Here is a 19,972-nt window from a genome sequence, read left to right as displayed (position 1 = left end):
ATCACAATATAAATTCCTGAAAATCTACCATGTGTAATTTTAAGTGAAATTGTATATTGTGAGATAAATAAATCATATCATATCATAATCTGGGAATGCATTTAAGGTTTAACTAAGGCATCCAGTTCTAGTTCTAATGTGCTGCATTGTTGACAAACATACTTAGTCATATTTTTATTCAAAAAAAAAAATACAGGCCTATTGCTTGATGACTAGCGGAATGCGCAGCAAGCAGCAACCTCGAGTCTAGGACAAATCTTAACTTTCATATTTTTGGTGTGCATCAGTAAGCGTTCATATTGCTCTTCACGAGACTCCAATGGATAATACATATATATAAAAACTAGCGGATAATATATATAAAAACCAATGGATATTATTCCCCGAAATGGTCGTTCCCGTCGATTAGTTACTAGTAGCTATATTTTGGGTGCAAATAGCCTGCACTCATGTGAAAATATTTCATTCATAGCTGCCACATGAACCTGCTGTTACTTATTTCCTTATTTTTCTTCCAGAAAACTTCTCGTGGATACAGGGGGAAATTAAGGAAGGCGCTCCCCGAGGACTTCCTAAGCATCATGCACAAAACCGGCTGTTGTTAAGAGCCCATCAACCTGCACACTAGCGCCACTGCTAAGTAATCGTGATTATTTCAATTTAACGAAATATATTTAAAAAAGGGGGCCGCTACGCATTGTATCTTGTATTAAAGTACCTTTTGCATACTCGTACATCAAACTAGTTTCTATGTTGCTGGATTCGTCAATCTATGCGTCCAAGTTAAAACGGCCGTTTTTGTTTTAAGTTTATAGATTGACGAATTCAGCAACATAGAAACTAGTTTGATATATTCACAAGGTACTTTAATACAAGATACAGTACGTAGCGGCCCCCTTTTTTTAAATATCTTTCGTTAAATTGAAATAATCATGATTATTTAGCAGTGGCGCTAGTGTGCACGTTGATGGGCTCTTGAGAATGTGCGCGTGCGAGCCAGCTTAATAAATACTTATTTCGCCTATAACCAACTATGTTTTACTATCACACAAATACCTACCTAATCTATTTACCTATTTTTCTATGGTCAATCTTCATACAAAACAGCATTCCCCGCATGTAGGTGTCGCTTATTCTTATTTTTCATTTTAGCGTACAAAATCTGTCACTGTTACTACTTATAGCTTCTAAACGTATTTAATCCGACTTTCATATATATACACTATAGTATAATTAAAGCATTTTAAGCACGTTCTTATTTAAAGACGCATCTAGTTAGTCTGTGGCGGTCAAAAGGTTAAATAAGAATATTCCTAAATGCTCTATTATGCTATAAGTCTACCTACTTTAGTAACTATAACTACGGTCAGACAGAGTTTAATACTCTAATAATTAATGTTAAATTTTAAAAAACTATGTTAAATTCAATAACAACAATGTCAATATTCTCGCGGCGTTGGCACTGTTGTCAGTCTTCTATGTTTACTAGGTAAGTTAAGAGCCCGTCAACGTGCACACTAGCGCCACTGCTAAATAATCGTGATAATTTAAATTTAACGAAAGATTTTTTTAAAGGGGGCCGCTACGTATTGTATCTACATAGTATTAAAGTAACTTTTGAATACATCAAACTAGTTTTATGTTGCTGGATTCGCCGATCTATGAACTTAAAACAAAAACGGCCGTTTTAACTTTGGACGCATAGATTGAAGAATCCAGCAACTAGTTTGATGTATTCAAGAGGTACTTAAATGTGACGGAATCTATGAAAAGGGACCTTATTGTCGATGGCGCTTACGTCATTATTAAAGATGCTCCGATATAAATATAATGCCGCGCGATGTAAGCGCCATCGACAATAAGGTCCCTTTTCATAGATAATGCCCCAAATACAAAATACAGTACGTAGCGGCCCCCTTTTTTAAATACCTGACGTTAAATTTAAATAATCACGATTATTTAGCAGTGGCGCTAGTGTGCACGTTGATGGGCTCTTAACAATATCGGCTCTGTGCTGCTGGAGAGAATATTATAAATGGGTAAATAACACAACTATTGCCAAAAAGATAAACCAAGTTTATTTTCACATTAAATTATGGTATACAAACAAATCATTAATTGTCGTCCCCGGTGCGAAAGTGCCCATGATGCTAGCAACTTTTCAACGCTGGATTACTATGGGCAGCTTTTGCACCAGGAACGGCTCGGAGCGAGGGCTGTAATGTATAGGTATACATAGTAATGACCTGAAAAGGGAAAAAGTGTTTTGGTCTCAGACACACTCAGAGTACTCAGACAACGATATAACCGGAGAGTTAGCCACGGAAATAGGTACTTATGCAATTTATAGAGCAACGTAATCCCTCTAGTTAGTGTGCCATACTATCATTATTAATTAATCCGGTCGCCTGGCAGCAGTTCAGCGGTGGGTGTGAGAGTGGTTGGGCAACAACGGAGTTGTAAAATCAATTGAAGGTGTGCAATTTATAGAGCTCTGTGTTTGGTGTGATATTATAGCTAATTATGTATTTAATTCAAATATAACAATGCCAGGCGTTTTTGCTTTACGTATATAATCCACTCGTACTTTTCGCAATCGTACTTTTTGTACTCTGTCACAGAATAAATAATAGTACTACTCTGTTCGATTACGCCTAGGTATGTGTTAAGAAAAAGTAGAAGACATATACAACTATGCGTGAAGCAATTGTGAGTCAGGTGCAATTTGCTCATGGTCTTCCTGCAGGCGCTCAAGTGGTTTGTGTACTTTCATCACCTGACACTACTATTCCCCCAAATAAAACGCCTGGCATTGTTATATTTGAATTAAATATATAATTAGCTATGATATCATTTTACAACCCCTTTGTTGCCCATCCACTCACACACCCACCGCTGAACTGCTGCCATGCTGGATTAATTAATAATGATAGTATGGCCCACTAACTAGAGGGATTTCGTTGCTCTATAAATTGCATAAGTACCTATTTCCGTGGCTAGCTCTTAGACTAATATATATAATATACAAATACTTAAATACATAGAAAACATCCATGACTCGGGAACAAATATCTGTGCTCATCACACAAATTAATGCCCTTACCGGGATTCGAACCAGGACCGCGGCTTCACAGGCAGGGTGACTACCCATTAGACCAGACCGGTCGTCAAAACATATATATGTACTTACATAAGAGAATTTGGGACGTTAGCCGCGTACCCTGCCTCGTTTCCAGCCTTGGCCACCGGTGGACTTGATCACTTTATCTTTAGTGTATGACATCTATTTCAATTTATAAGAACTGAAACAAACTACTAATGATGTCGCGGGGTAAACTATAAAAATACTAACGCGTTGGCCACATTGCGCGACTGGCTCCGGCTAAGGCAGGGAAGGCTAGATGGGAACGAAAGGTCCGATCGCTGTGTCTCGCTACAACCTATGGTTGTCGCCTTAGCCGAAGCCAGTCGAGCAATGTCATGGCCAAGCCGTAAGGCTAAAGGCTTCGTCACACAGGCGCGTTTTCCGGGCGGGGCGTTAGCGGGGCGCGCCGCTTTTACATATAAAACGCTCACGCCCCGCCCGGGAAACGCGCCTGTGTGACGGAAACTTAAGCGTATGCTGAGACGCAGGCGACGTAGGTCACGCAGCGCAGCACAGAGCGATTTTTGTAAAGTATAGAACGTCCTTTAGGTACACACACTCCAGAGTAAGGACGTTCCATACTTTACAAAATCTGCTCTGTGCTGCGCTGCATGAACTGCGTCGCCTGCGTCTCATAATACGCTTAGCCTAGTGGCATTATTCATAAAAGTGTTACTGCCCTGAATTAGCTATGAATCGTTTGTCTTTATCTGTCATTTTGACTTAGATAAAGATAAGATAAAAGATAGTTTATTCAAGTAGGCATAATTACAATGCGCTTATGAACGTCAAATAAAGCTAGGTAGACCGGCTCCCTTATGTATTTGAAAGAAAGGGATAAAAAATTATTTAACTAAATCAGGTCCGTAAAGTTTTATGAATAAGGTGGTAAGTACATATCTTGTCAAATAAAAATGATATTTTTGATAAAAGTTTTTATTGCCGACTATAAAGGCCCCTGTACACAATGGGCCATCGCCGGCCAAACCAAGGGACGCAGCCATGCGGTAGAATGAGATAGCAATATCACTTGCTCCCTCTAACGCATAAATGCGTCCCCCAGAATGGCGCATTGTGTACTGGGGCCTTAACAGGCAATTAATACCTACTCATAAAAACAATTTCTAATAAACCCAAACACAAATTAGGTTGCTTTATATATATCAAAGAGTTTCTTTGACCACATCCTGCGTCCATCATCAGATATTCGGTGGTACCATAATATTGCGTTATCAGTTATCACCCAACTTAAATAATGTATATTAAGTTTTAGCTCAATCGAATAAAGAGACGTGGGGTCTAATTTATCTTGTAATATGTACTTGATACATTGCAACTTAAAGGTTTGTTAGAAAAAACCTTTTAAATACCACTGTAATAGTTTCACCTACATATGCTTAACAAATAAACACTTTTACTATTGACTTCGAAATGCATGGACGTGCCTGCTGAGAAGTGTGTTCCAGGCAGAAAGTCAGAACTTTTTTTTGCCGCACTCTCTCGTTCTATAGCTAAATATTATGACTATCCCTTTTCTAAATAAGTCATTAAATAATTGAGGCTGCAGATTTTAGTTAATTTCTATCGTGTCCTCGATAACTTGAGTGTCCTCCAATATGTTATGACTGAAACAGAAACAAATAGATTAGATGAGGTCATGATTCTATAGTGGCGCAGGCTAGTACAGAGGTTCATTTGCAAATTATAAGAAATTAAAGTCATTTTTAGAAAGCTGTCGTTTTTAAGTCAGGGGGATTTTATAGTTTCATTGGTCCGATTTCGTTTCGACTGAAAATAAATTAAATTTTGTTCCAGTAACTATTAATCCGTTATTTAAAGCATTTTTGTTATTATTATTTTATTAAAGAGTACCTATTATGTATTAAAGTGTAGTCTATGCCACCTGCGGCATAAAAACATACCAATGAACATCTTATTCAACAATATTTGTCTCAGTAGTTAAGCTTTTATGCTAGGGTAATACACGACACAAACATACCCACACACATACATACATACCTACATACATAGGCTGCTAAAATCATAATTCTTCCCATTGTCACGTATACAATCAAACCACTTAGGGTATTGCAAATGAAAACATTTAAAATAAGAGTACCTACTTAAATCTTTCAATTAAACTGCTGGCAATACACACTAGTCTATGCCTGCGCAGTTTAGCATGTACACTGTACAGTTCAACTGCACAGGTAAAGCCGGTTTGGAAACTGCAGTCGAATGCCTTTTTACCTGTGCAGTTAGACTGTACATAAAAATTAAATATTAATAATATTTTATCCTTATGTCTTAGATTCATGGCACAAAGTGTGGTGGTGTTTTTCTTTTGTCAATACACTTGAATTCTTACATACAAAACCAGCTTCTACAATATTCAGACAGGGTAAAAAAAAACAATTTTGAAAGTGAGGTCTACGGGTTCCAAAGTTTTTAATTGTTGTTACAATCATTATGACCTTTTTCTGCAGTGTGAAAAAAATGTCAATTGGTAGTTTAGTAGTGTATCTTTCAATGTTGTTAACTCTAGTTTACCAAAAACAAGTATAACAAACTAGAACTTTCTAGTTAGGTAATTAATCTACAGTTGGATCAACTTTTACAACATCCATTGTTGCCATGACAACTTCATGCAATTATAGTAGTCATAGAACAGTTTTTAACAAACTTTTGTCACTTAGTAAAACATAGTCATAGTAGAAGATCAGTGTCAATAGTTTTAAATGGCACAATAAACTCTTCATGATTTTAGTTTAAGAAAGGTGTACTTACATCTCCAATCCTTGATTCTTCTGGATCCATTTTAGACAAGCCAGTTCTCCCGGTAATTGGTTGAGTTACCGCTCACTGCTAGCGGAGCCTGGGTTGCTGCCACATTGATTTTTCTAACTTTGCAGCTCAATTAACGACAAGTCTGACAATAAAAATAGAATTTATAGATAATTGACACATTTAACAGCTAAATTGTATTCAGTGATGACTTGATGACCCTACCTGCAACGGTAGTTAGAAACTGGATTTGGGCTAATATCAACAAGATAAACAACAAACATTAACACATTAACTGCCAGCGACTCACTAGGGGAGTTCACTGTTCGTAGGCGCTTTTTGCTACATACGGTTTTTCCCGTGTTATCGGCTACACTCGTAGCGCGTAGCTCGCGCTGGCACTGAATGTTTTAAGTAATGCTAAGTTATGGATGTTTCTTGTGTCCATACTACAAACTTTGCTTAGTTTGAGATGAGGTTGATCTGTATTAATTATTAGCATAGTACTTACCGACTTCCATGCCTGCTGCCACTGATCTGTACGGATCGTGCTCTCATAGAACTTGTATGCAGCACTGCACTTATCTCTGGCTTCCGAGAGGCTCATGGTCCTCCCTGTACTCCCTGTAGGCGAACAGGGGATGCTGAGTTATATATTTTGCTAGCATTTTCTTCTGCGTTAATGCATCGACTGAAAAACATATTCATGACAAAATCAGTTATGATCAAACGAATTATAACTTTTTCTGTAAATAAATTATTGGTTTTTAGAGAAACTTACATTATGCGTGGCATTTTCTTTAGATTTCACAGCAAATCAGTATTTTTCTTCAACTTGGTTTGTATTCTGATATTTTCACTGATCACGCGCGTACGCGATGCTTGTCAATGTCAAATTATTGTCAATTGACTCAATTGTCAAACACGATTATCCGTGCATGTTATAATGTAGGTCAATTTGTATAAAGCTGTCACTCATTTAAACACTTTTCAATTTGGAAGTGTAGTAATAAAATTGACTATTCATGTTCAAACTATGTCCGACACACGTCCGACATATGAATAAGGGCAGCCATTGAATAGATTTTTCATAAGCTCTACGCATAGACAGTCGTGGTCACTATCGTATGATAGTCGATAACTTTATTCAATATCGACGTGGTAGGCTTATCGTAGCTCGGGGCCATGCTCAGCGATATGACAAATTTACCAATAACGTTAGAAGACAACGTATCATACCACGTGCAATATGATACGCCCGTGCTAAGCCCGCAGGTCAAGAGTACCCTAAAGGTGAGTAAGCCATTTTAGTATAATTTAAACGAGTTACTAATGTGTTGCAGAAAGTTTTTTTGACATATATTTGTATTGCATAATGTTACTTGGCAGAAATGTCGTTTGGCAGAATTACCTTTCGCATAGTATCATTTAGCATACAATCACTTCGCAGAGTTTTATAATCCAGAATCATATTTTGGCATACTGTTGATGATCATAATAGTATTTTAAACGAATATTGATTTCGCAGATAAATGTATTGTATACTATTTTGGTGGCATAAAGCTATCAAGTTTAATTAAAGGTGATGTTATAAATGGTTTTAATTGACTTACCAATGTGCTGCAGTACCTAGTATGCACTAACATAATCTGTTTTTATGGCAGTTGATCTTACTTTTCTGGTAGTCGTTCGTTTTTGTAGGAGGCCGCAGCTCTAACCTAACCTAACTTATTTTTCTGACAGCCATTCGTTTTTGCAGGAGGTCGCAGCTCTAACCTAACCTATTTTTCTGACAGCCATTCGTTTTTGTAGGAGGTCGCAATTCTAACATAACCTAACCTTCTTTTCTAACACACGTCCAATTCTGTTGGGGTCGCGGTTCTTACTTAACTTAACCCACTTTTCTGCTAGCAGAAAAAATCATTATGCCTTAAGAGTATGCTGCAGGATGGTTATGGTACCTACATAAAATTATGCTAAATGAAAGTCGTCAACAGTAATCTTCTGCTTAATGATATGCTGCAAAATGTATTGTATGCGTAGTAAATAGTAATGCCAAGTAATAGTTATGCAAAATTATCATTCGACTAAAAGTGTTTCTGCGATTATGCGAAATGTATTTCTGACAAACAATATTATGCCAGATGAGGGGAACCCAATTTAAACGTCTCACGGAAGTAATTCTTGCTCACAAAATATAGGTAAATAAAATGAGAAACAACAAATCCCTTAAATAAATATCCCAAAAGAGCTAATCGGTTTAACGCGAAGCATTTTCTCGCGAATCAAATTATTTAACCAAAACCTAATCCGATTTTGTACTTTGTAGAAACGAATTAAGGTTCAATTTATTCTGCCGTTAAACATGTAGCGAGATGAATACCTGACCATAAATTGAATACGGACTAAAAGCTTGTTTTTCGATTTTTATACATGTCTTAATTTGTTATTTCTATTATGGAATTAATTGCACATTTTAACAAGATTGTTCACAGCTGTAGCGTATAGAGTAAAGGTCTATAAAGATAATATTTATACATATATGTCAAATAAATTTACGTTTGACAGTGCTGTTTCTATAAAATTGTCTTAATTAGTGGGTATGAATTTAACTTCAAGGTCGAAAGTGCGAACTATATAATAAATAGTATCAAATTGATGGAACTTTTGTCCTATTTAATGTAGTATATAAAAGTTTTTGTAGAAATAAATAATCGAAAAGTATCTATTTATTATGTTTTTCGATACCTATTATCGAAATCGTGAACATTTAAGGAAGGAATTATGACATATTTGATGTTTAAACTAAGTACATATGTTTAAATACAATTAATCACAAAAAATAATATTCCAAATAACTTAAGTACAACATACCTATATTATGTTCCTACTTTAGATGACCATCCACAATTTTAATTCAGATCTCATACGAAGATAAACTGAATTTAGTTTATCTCAGTGATATGACGAAACAAATGTTTTCCCTAGACAACCAGATATATGTTTGTTAGATTTTAAATTGGCCCTTGTAATAATCATATTCTCTATGGGACCGCTCTGGGCTTTGGTAACGAAAATAGGGACGTGCCACAGGAATTTTAACTACCTAAACTATTACCGCATAACATACTGAATTAAATTGTTTGAATTACTGCGTAATCAAATAGAGTCTGTGCGGAAAGAGAAGAGTCGTGGAATGTATGGGGCCCAATGCATTCCACGACTCTTCTCTTTCCGAACATACTCATCTATACTAATATTTGTGTAAGTCTATTTGAATATTCCTGACAACACTTAGAACATTCCTGGTAACATTCAAATGTAAATAATGTTATAACACAGCACGTTCCTTTTGATGTTTGCTAGGGAAACCTCTGAAAATATGCCACAAATGAAATGCGGAGTAAGAAAAATTACAAATGTTACCAGAAATATTTCCGCCTGAGAAATATTTTCGGTAATGGCCCATGCCTAACTGGAAGCATTGATAATACGTCATAGGGATCGTACCCTCTTATCGGCGCCGAAAATCGAACCAGACCCTTGTTTATATCGAAAATTATACAGCCACAAGTGGGTTATGTTGGTTTCTACCGTTATTTGAGTGACAACTCAATTAAAATAGTAATGGTACCATATTGGTTGTTACATTATGTGTCAGAGTTGCGTACCCGAAAGTTCACGCTTAATATATTTTAATTAAATTGACAAAGTAAAACACAAAATTACGTATTTTTTTATGTGTGGCACTTGGCACTTGTAAATGTCACCTTATCACTATTCAGTGCTCACCTACTGGTATACTGGTCCACTTCAAAATATGACGTAGTATTTCACTGTTTGGACCACTTATTTTACCTGTAAACAAAACAAGGGTATTAATTAAATGCATTTTAAGTATCTCTGTCATATACCGATACCGTGGAGTACCAGTGAGTACATGCAAGTAATTTGTTTTGGGGACGATGTTTAGAAAAAAAAATGGTACTTTAAAAATTATTTATATTTAAGGTGCTGCAATAGATTCAGCCAGTAGACTTTTTGAAAAAATCATAGAGATTTTTTAGTTCCTAATACGTCTGCCAAAAACATCTAATTTAACAACTTTCACTTTATAAATAAAAACACAAACATAGGTCTAAAACGAAACATTAAAAATTTGTAACTTGTTTTGCACAAATACTATTAACACAAACATTTATTCTACATTGCGTAATGTTTTAATAACGATTTACTTTTCCGTGTTCCAGAAATCTGTAAGATTTTTCACTGTATCTTTAGAAAGAAAACAAACTTTACAAGATCAGGAACTCGGTGACACTTGCAAACAGTCCGCAAGCTTGTTGTAATTTAGTTCGCTGCTGTTTACTTTTAATTAAAAACAAATCAAAGTGAAAGGGTTTTAATAGCAGTCCTTTTTTGCATCTTTAACATGTTTCTTGATTTGTGTTTGTTTTTTTCAGTATGCTCAGATTTGAAAGATAGACAGACGTAAAATCGTTGAGAGACAACTGAGGGCCTCTTGCGAAAATCGAAATTGATAATTTCGTTATCTGGCTTTTTATCGCTCTTGCATATTTCAGTGGCCAACTGTAATTTCTTTCTGTAACCTCTGTAACGTTTTTACACCCTTCACGCACAAGCGATGAATTAATCAAACCTTATCTCTGTCTATCTGTTAATTTGAGGACATACTGTCATTTTCACTTAAATTTTTGAGCAAAAAATTACAAAACGAATAGCACGCAGCATACTCTCGTTGATTCCACATAGAATAAAAAAAATACAAAAATCAAATGAAATGAAATTTATTAATGTATGTTGAGAATGGGTTACATATTAAGCTTAAATTAATTGCTACTCTAGTAGTCTCACCAGACTCTACCTTTTTTAGGCGTACAATACATAAAATCGCAAAAAACAACTTTAGGCTTAAAATAACTTCTATATCTGCCGGTCGAAATAAGAAAAACCCGTTTTAACTTAGCCGTGGTTCATCGGCAATTCCGATAAGCATCCTGAAATGAATCCCAAACTTGGCCAGCTTTACAGCCTTAATGCTTTCCAACATATTTCAATTTACGGGGATCCGAATATCCGAAGATCATCTTCCTTCAGTATTTTCCTACTTCAATAAATGGGACCCCTTTTAGGGAAAAGTTCACCTTTGTACTGTTTACAATCTAACGTAGGTTAGGTTAGGTTATCTTATAATCTGATGATTCTGATTCTGATAAACTGACGAATGTTTACAATTTTACGGTGATATCCCATAATCTGACATTGTAGTGTACGCAAAATACGGCGTCAACCAACCAAGGCCTGATGTGCTATAAATAGCGTTATCGCTGGTACCCCTATAGTCTTATCTATTGCAGCGTTCTGGTAATCTGTCTTCATAAATCAATGCCGAAACGTTTCGAGCTTCCTTTACAACAAATATGCTGTCATTCTATGAGACACCCGATCGATGGCCGGTTGACCTTCAAATGTCGAAGTTTTTACACATTCATCTAAATAAATATAGGCACTCATAAATATTATAAGGACATTCTTACACAGATTGACTAAGTCCCACAATAACCTCACGAAGGCTATAATATTATATTCAAAAATTACATAACGGTAATGTCTTAAGTTAATACAACTTTACTTACATCAATAGTAATAATTTGATGTTATCAACTTCATGATACGACTTATATAGACTGGGATATGAACCGTGATTACCTTAAGTATTGTATTAGAACAAATTAAATTATTTACAGAAAATATTTTAATTTGTTTTTATTTCAAGTAGACACACTACTATATAAATTATAAACTTTAAATAAATGTCATTATACTAAGAAAAAGTGACCAAGTGATAATTTAATTTGTTCTAATACATCCATTGGCAGCGCCATCTCTCTCGCTAACTCGGTATCACCTGAGATGATTCAGTTAGAAGGTCGAACCATACTGTTCTACCTTAGAGGAGGCCAGGGGGCGATATAAGCCTTCAGTAAGAAGTGCATATACTTGGAAAAATTCGACCTATGCCGCTGTGGCCCAGTGGCCGAATGGCACAGGCACCTGCCGCGATAGCAGAGGACGCTGGTTCGATTCCAGCCTGGGGCACTGGACACTTGGTCACTTTTTCTTAGTATATGACATTTATTTAAACCTTTAGTATTGTTTTCGAGCACCCGATATTTCGACACAGTTACATGCATCTTGTTCACGGGTTACGGTTCATACCCCGGTCTATATAAGTCTAGTGAAATTAATCGTGAATCATTCAAAACTGTTATCGTGATACGACCTTGAAGATCTCTCACGCTGATTGGCGCAAGCAAAAAGAAGACGATCGCCAAGGTCGTATCAAAACCATAACAATTTTTTTAATTAGAATCGACCTCCGTGTCAGTTTTCATTCAATTTGAAGGCTTACAGAGCTCAGAAAATAGAGTAGAAAAGGATAGCAAAAAACCGGGCTGATAGAATATAGAAAGGATAGAAAAAAATTCAAAAGAAGCTTATGATTACATACTTAATAGGTACCATTATAATGTAGTGTGGCACCAGTTTGACTGACATAAATGCTATCGAGAACGTAATTTACTTTCTATGCACCTCGCTCGTACTTGCATAGCTTAGTGCGAGATGGTACGGGTGTAGGTCAAAGTAGGTAACACATTATTGATGTAAAAGTTCTATACCTATTTCGTAAACCGTAATAGGTAATTTATAAGTTTTCGTACTGTTTAAGTACTAACCTAAGTACTCTGCGTAATCCTTCAGTCTGTGTGACTGAGTCCACAATTGTCCGAATTATTATCGGTTTTTCTTAAAAATACATTTGGGAACAAAGGTATTGACCGGAATGTTCTCGAATTGCAAGGATAATAAATTATAGCTCGTAGGCGTCTAGAGTGATTTAGTATCACTCGGTGGTCTCGGGAGGCCCTCTCAGCCCTCTGTGTGTAACGTAAACCGTTCAAGAAAATCTGTTAGGGCAAATGTGGTTGTTATTCATTTTGGTTCCGTGCCTACGTACGTATAGTAGGGTACTATTGACCTTTCAGTGCTATTCAGTGTGATACAGCTTTTAGTCATACACATTTTACAGTACAATAGTATACTTAACTCGTTCTCGTCTTTTCTGTAGACATCGCCAAGTTAAGGGGACCAAAAGCTAATTTTTTAGCTGGCATGCTTACAGGTGGAATGCATTTTTTCAGTAATGGTATATGACGGTATTGACAGTATATGACACGTATTTTTATTGAAAGGTTATGATGACTCGGTATAATAAATATATGTACCTACTGTTCAACAATTTAACAAGTAGAAATCCCGACTACTTAAATCAAATAATATTGAAAACATTATTGCTCATCTACACACAAATAAGCGTATTTCAAAATATATTTCACTGAATATCATATTATAACATATGAATTACCTACCAACGTACCTAAGTGCCACTTGTACCATTCCACTAACCTTGGGTTAGCAGAGGTTACCCTGGAGTTACCATGGTTACCAGTACAATTTGACACTGAGTTAACAGTTTAACCGCTTAACCTTGGATTAGTGGGATGGTGCAAGTGGCCGAAATAAACTAGCGAACTGTCCAACTCAAAGAAAAAGCTAAAAACATGTGACTCGACGTAAATAAATTGTAAGTGAACTTACTCCAACACTTTCTGCCGTATTCGAACTTCAAGATATTCACAAGAGACAACACGTACTAGATCCATTCTAGATACGTTATAGTTTAGATTTCAACTAGTTCTCTTTTGCAGCGCAATTCGGGCAACAAATGTCACTTTTACGTTAGATAGAGTTAGATATCTATTAGATGTGAATTGGATCTCTAAGCCATATCTTGTGAAAATCGTTCACGAGTATCTCCAGAATCGCGCAAATGTCAAATTTGACAGGTTAGATCGTAAACATATCGTTATCGTATCTTGGTGATGTCTAAAAGATATCTAACAGATGTCTATTTCAAAATCCGAACCGGGCCCTTTGACATCGTACTTTCTGAACCGCCATTTGCAGCAAGAAATGCAAAGAGAATTTTAATCTTCTTATGGAGATCGTTCCGCTGCTAATTGAAATAGTTTTTAATAAAAAAGAAGAGAAATAAGCTTATTTAAAAAGTTAATTTAGCTCTTTGTCAAAGAACATTTCTAAGTTACAGTCGCATGCTATAGTTTCAGCTTGTCACAGTTTAGACAATATTTTAATTATCTTGGCTGACTTGACTTATGTAGAGTAAATAGAAACAAACTGTAGATTGTGTCACAAGAGAGCAAAATGGCATATTAACAGCGAGGGCATACATTGAATTCTGAATGAAGCGAAGGATTCTATAACTGAATCCGGAGAGTAGCGAGGGGTTCTAAAATTGAATCCTGAGCGTAGTGTAGTATTCAAACTATATATTCAAACGTGAAATTCACGTGATTTGACTTATTTTCCTATGTCCCCTAGATGGGGCAGAGGGCGTCCACAGTGCGCCGCCATCTGGATCGGTCTTGAGCTTCGTGCTTGACTTCGCTCCAAGTCTTCCCAATAGCCTCTGCCTCTGCAATAATAGTCCGGCGCCAGGTCTGCCTTGGACGGCAACGTTTCCTCTTTCCTTGGGGATTCCAGTCTAGGGCTTGCCTCGGTATGTGGTCAGGATCCCTTCGGAGTGTGTGCCCAATCCAACTCCATTTCCGGCGCTTGATCTGCTGGTTGATCGGAGTCTCATTGCAGCATCTCCACAGGTTGGCATTAGAGATTTTCTCGGGCCAGTATATACCGAGAATGCGGCGGAGGCAGCGGTTAATGCAGACTTGTAGCTGTCGCGAGATGTCTTTTGTGACCTTCCACGTCTCGCACCCATACAGCAAAACGGTTTTTACGTTTGACCGGAATATTCTGAGCTTAACTCTCCGTGTCAATTCAATTCAATTCAATTCAATTCTTTATTCGTTCATCACAGGTACATAAATAGATTATAACTTAATATTCTAAGGAACAGCCATGATGTGCCTTTTGGCGTACGAAATAATTTCTTATTATCTAACTATATACATTTTTTACATTATTTACATGGGTAATGAGATTGGCATATGCAAATATAAAAGTGAGTCAATTCATATACTTATACAAAAAAAAAAAAAAAAAAACTATAAAATGTCAAATGTTCATGTTATAACTATGCTAGGAATTAAGTATGCTAATAGATTACAATTACAATTCATTATTTTGGCATATGTCAATATCATTAAAATAATCAGTTACACTATAATAACACTTATCTAGTAAAAAATTAAATAATAAAGACTTAAATTGATGTATTGGTGCCGTTTGCCATGATTGTGGTAACAGTTTACTTGATTGCCATACGGGGCGGAGCTGTGCGAAGGTTGCTCTTGCTTTGGCTATTCTCGAAGCGATGTCCTCTTCGGTCCCTCCAGTTTCCGACACGACGCTCCCGAGGTAAGTAAATTTGTGGACTTGCTCCACAGCCTCTGTGCCAATAAGGAGCGGCACAGTACTTTCCGCCCTGCACCTCATCTCTTGGGTCTTCCGGGTGTTGACTTTGAGTCCCATCTTCATTGCCTCACTTCGAAGGTCGTCCAGCTTGGCTTGCATATCAGCGCGTGTGTGGCTCAGCAGGCATAGGTCATCGGCATAGTCCAGATCTTCTAAGATGTTGGAGAGTCCCCACTCTATGCCTCGGCGCTTATTATCAATCGCATGATGCATGATGCCATCGAGAACAACAAGAAAGAGGAGAGGAGAAAGAAGACACCCTTGTCGCACCCCCGCATTCACTGGAATATCCTCCGAGACAAGGCCATTGTGCGTCACTCTACAAGAGTAGGTCTTGTAGATAGCCTTTATGAGGTTGGTGATTTTCTCGGGGACACCAATTTCATGCAGCCGGTTCCAGATACAGGCCCACCTTAGCGTATCAAAGGCTTTTTCGAAGTCTACAAATGTTAGGTACATTTCCCTCTGAAATTCAGTAGCTTGTTCTAAAATGATACGTAGCGTGTTGACCTGATCCGTGCATGATCTGTGCGGTCGGAATCCAGCTTGCTCTTTGCGTATGAGAGGTTCTACGGCCTTCGACAACCTATCCAGAATGATCTTGCAGAGCACCTTAGATGGGGTCGAAAGCAAAGTGATGCCTCTCCAGTTGCCACAATCGCTGAGGTCTCCCTTTTTTGGCACGGTAATGAGAAGTCCCTTGTTCCAGTCGTCCGGTAACTCTTCAGCAAGCCAAATGCTATTCAAGAGTGGTGTTAGGGCATTCACGGCGGTCGGCAAGTCAGATTTTAGCATCTCCGCTGTGATGAGGTCGACTCCTGGGGCTTTTCCGTTTTTGAGCGATTTGATGGCCTTCGCTACTTCTTGTTCAGTAGGTGGAGACACGTCGAAGAAAAGTTAGAACATAATCCTATACCATAAATCGTGCCTCAATATCGTGCCATATTAGAACTACTTAGAAGCGAACATATAATAATTGCGCAACCGTTTTCTAGTAGAGGAAAGGAAGTTTTAAGACTAAATCTCGTTTACGTATATGTTTTTGTTCATTATCTGCCGGGCTAGCACGTGATTGGCGCGACAGTATCTCGCGGCGTGATAGACTACCCGTCCCTCTTTTATAAACACAGTTAGAAAAAGACGGGTAGTCTATCTCGCCGCGAGATAGTGTCAAGCCAATCATGTGCTAGGGGTGCTGTCACCTGTCGCACACAGCCAAGACTTCAACTGGTACTTAAATTTGCAATAAAAACTTCATTACCAACAGCTTCAGTAAAGTGGTACCTAGACTACCACTTTGTGTGTTGTAGAATTGACGATTACTACCAATAGGCTACATAACAAATTTTCATTTATGGTATCATTCGATCAGGATTGCTTTTAGGCTCAAATGTCTATATGGGACCCATTGCATTAAAGCACGGAAGAAAGAATGAGCGCGCTTGTTTTGTGCATTAAAGCAATACAAAAGTCAGAAATGATAGTCAAAGTCCGACAGTCGTTCTTCACTCGCGAAACGCTCCTAATAAATTGATATGTGAACGTGATGTCACTGTCACTGAGAACCCATCTTGAAGAATGGACAAAACATGAAATTTGCATTTTTGTCGGTGAAATATTGCGTTTATGATAAAATGTAAGGAAACGAATGGTATCCTTACTTATTTACTTTTTGGAAGTAAAAAAAAATACTTAAATTTTATAACTTTCTGTACCTTTATTTTTGTGTTATTTCCATATAATATTATTTTAATATCTACATTATTGTGATAAACTGCTTATTTGCTATCTATTTTACTAGAGTTTGTTATAATATTCAACATTATTAAGGTGAACTATGTCCCTAAATACAATTTTCGTCGAGCCCCAAAACCTGAAACCGTGAAGTTTATCATTGGAAAGCATCAATTTGTGTTAAAATCAACCAGCGACCTATACTCGTTATCTGCGTATTAAAGTCGGCCCAGATTTTCAGTAAATTCGTTAGCGTGTCTCTCGAAAAATACTCTCGTGCCGTTTTGAGCTGCAAATTTTTTTAATTGACAGTGTGCGGGTTGCGGGTTGGCGGTGATGTTAAAACGTCCGGAGAGTAGTAACAAAAGGTGTTTATTGTATTACAATGTTCAATGTTCGAGTTCAAAATGTTAAATAAGTTAAGTCTAAAATGTTATAATGTTAGTAAAAATAGTGAATATTAATTTCGAATGCACCCGGTCGCGATGGTCCCGAAAAGTACACTAAAAGTAGTTTTACTGTGAATTATTGAGGTAATGCATCTTTTACTGACTAGACGCACGCGCCGCACGAGGCTTGAAACGTGTTAAGGTGCATTGCCCGAACAGACAGTTTCGTGGTTTTTAACTAGCTTAAGGTGCATACCGTAAAATGGGGTGAGTAGGGTCAAAACTGAAATTCAAACCTCGATAACATTTTATTTTTACATATGAAAACTGAATGGTGTATATAATAAGTGTTCCGGACGTTTGTATTTTAGTTTTTATTTTATTTTGGGTAGTTCCATTTCATAACTTTGACGATAAAGAGGAAAACCCGCCTCACCCCGTAGTGCCTCGTATTTGGGGTGACAGGGGTTTTCATACAAAGGTGATTTTGGAAGATTGTTGGACGATTTTTTTTTTATTATGCGTATTACTATAGCTCCATTTTAAATTAAAATAGGTACATTATTTTTGTAGCAGTAGCCTTAAAATCCTTTCTCACCCCCCTCTCAAACCTTCTCTCCCCATTCATAACCCACCTCTCCCCGCGAAACCTACTCACCCCGTTTTACGGTATATGTATAAATCCGGCAGCGATTTAAGGAAAATTTCAAGTATTTTACTGTTTAAAATACCTACAGGAAATAATTTCGCGAGGCATAAGTAAAGCAAAGTAAAACGACATTTTATTTTTAGTAAACATATTCTTACTCACTTTTAGACAACCAGAGATGAATAAATAGCCATTTTTTTTAATAATTGTAGAAACAGATACTTCTCGCATTACAAAACTCAGGTTAAATTAGACTTAACCTTAAAATGAAAAATGGCCGACATTTTTAATTAAAATAATTATGCTTCAGTCCGGGTATAAAATATATTTTAGGATTATTCCGAAAAACAGGAAAGTAAAGGAAAGGCTATGTTTTTAGAATTATAAATTATAATATACAATTTAAGGTATTAAATCTAGCTGCAGGGCGGTGGTTAATGATTCGAAAATATGAGAGATACCGAGTTTTTTAAGTAGGACCCGCGAAGCTGGATTAAATATAATAATATTAACAGACGGATAAAACACCTTAAATTGTTTAATAATCTATCTGTCTAAGTGCAGGTACTCGTATATTGTAAAGGTATTTAAGATTAAGCGTTAGGCCTAGTTTCCCCTCTGGGTTGGAAGGTCAGATGGCAGTCGCTTTCGTAAAAACTAGTGTCTACGTCAATTCTTGGGATTAGTTGTCCAAGCGGACCCCAGGCTGCCATGAGCCGTGGCAAAATGCCGGGATAACGCGAGGAAGAAGAAGATTTAAGATGAAGCGTTTGTCGGTCTATACTACGAGGTTAATAATATATAAACAGTTAAGTTAGCTAACTACATACGTATACATATTATAAAACAAAAGTCCTGATTGGCTAAAAATCAACGCTGAGCCACAACTGCTGACTCTTTCTTTACAATAGGCTATTTGCACAACGAAACCGTCCAATAAGAAGGGAAGAGAATTCACCCTTTATGGGGTTAAAAAGGGTTTGAAATCTTGTTACCTTATAAGCATTTCTTGCGTATAAATATGAAACACACAATCCCAAAACCCCGATATCCCTTCAATCAACCAGTTATTCCATTGCCATATGTTACCATTCACCAACAAAGGTGCGTTAAAGGAAAACGTTTTCGAGAGCAAGAAAATAGCTGAGCGGAAAATAAGTTCAAAGCCGGTAGGGTGAGAAAAGCTATTGGAATGGAAGAATTTTCCGCGCGAGCGCACTGTACCCCGACCATTCAGCGGGTCATTCATATTCGCCGTTTGAACATTTCGGGGCGCTGCGTAGTTGTACATTTTTGGTTCCACTGTCGGGACGCCTGTCCATATTGCGCAAAAATACTTGATAAAGGTGTGTTCAAAAGGTTTAAGTGACAAGCGACCGCAGCGAAAGTAAAATTAAGAGGGGAGTGGACGACCGCGAAATTTACACATGTCAGTAGGTGGTGTTGCAAATATACAATGAAAGAAACCTACCACAAAATACACAGAAAACCAACCAATTACCATGCAAATAAAAATACATATACATAAATAATACATGTAGGTATAACAGTGTGATAGTACCAACTGTTGGTATAGGAAGGTCATATAATAGTTGATCTAGTAATAAAAAAACACGTGTACATCTAAGTCTCCTTTAAGATACAACTGCAAAAGCACTAAATATAAGAAGTACTAATCTGAACCCGATACCGCTAGCTTTAATACCTATAAACTTAAAGAAAAGTAACGCAGAG

General features: G+C 37.1%; 1 protein-coding gene and 1 long non-coding RNA gene across 2 annotated transcripts in view; both read right to left on the bottom strand.

Annotated features, from left to right (window-relative positions):
- Window positions 1-19,972, bottom strand: part of LOC134657479 (dopamine receptor 1-like) — a 141,703-nt gene that overhangs the window by 66,663 nt on the left and 55,068 nt on the right. The gene's annotated exons all lie outside the window — the stretch shown is intronic.
- LOC134657598 (uncharacterized) overlaps window positions 1-19,972 on the bottom strand; it is a 188,166-nt gene that overhangs the window by 153,764 nt on the left and 14,430 nt on the right. The window lies entirely within an intron of this gene.

This window comes from Cydia amplana, chromosome 20 (assembly GCF_948474715.1).
Source record: "Cydia amplana chromosome 20, ilCydAmpl1.1, whole genome shotgun sequence".
NCBI classification, from domain to species: domain Eukaryota; kingdom Metazoa; phylum Arthropoda; class Insecta; order Lepidoptera; family Tortricidae; genus Cydia; species Cydia amplana.
This window is presented reverse-complemented; position numbering and strand designations above follow the sequence as displayed.